This window comes from Bison bison, unplaced genomic scaffold (genome assembly GCF_000754665.1).
Source record: "Bison bison bison isolate TAMUID 2011002044 unplaced genomic scaffold, Bison_UMD1.0 scf7180017847245, whole genome shotgun sequence".
Classification (NCBI taxonomy): Eukaryota; Metazoa; Chordata; class Mammalia; order Artiodactyla; family Bovidae; genus Bison; species Bison bison.
The window spans coordinates 1-521 of NW_011477818.1; the positions used below are offsets into that span (position 1 = coordinate 1).

Below are 521 nucleotides of genomic sequence, written 5' to 3' on the forward strand. Positions count from 1 at the left end.
GGCCCTGCAATAGAGGCAGGGGCTCTGAGGGGCAGGCCAGGGGTGGGACATCAGGCCCCAGAGGGGCCTGCCTTCTAACTGCAGCCCACCGGCCCCTTGCAGACCAAGACCCTGGATTTCTACAGGCGGGAGGTAGGTGGGGGGAGGAGAGGGCGGGGGGCCGGCGGCTCCCAGGCCTGGCCTCCCTCACAGGCCTCCTGTCCTAGGTCGAGTGCTTACGCAGGGCGCTGGGCCGAGCCCGGGTGAAGTCCTCCACCTGCCTCGAGGCGTGAGTGGGATGGGGGTGGCGGCTGGCACCCTGAGCCCAGACCCTTCCCCCTGCGCCCTGGTCCCCACAGCCCCCCTGCAGCAGCCCTGGCACCACCCCACCCCCAGGTACCTGAAGTTTAGCAGCCAGCATGGGCCACATGACCCCATCATGTCGGGGTGCCTGCCCAGCAACCCCTGGGTCACAGACGACGATGCCTACTGGGCCATGAACGCACCCAGGTGAGCAGGTGGGCCAGGGGTGCAGGAGTGCC

General features: G+C 69.3%; 1 long non-coding RNA gene across 1 annotated transcript; it reads left to right on the plus strand.

Moving 5' to 3' along the window:
* The first annotated feature begins 45 nt into the window (after window positions 1-45).
* Window positions 46-483, plus strand: LOC104990250. The gene is made up of 3 exons (XR_825486.1): window positions 46-132; window positions 207-268; window positions 376-483. It is a non-coding gene; the product is annotated as an uncharacterized LOC104990250 (long non-coding RNA).
* The last annotated feature ends 38 nt before the right edge of the window (window positions 484-521 follow it).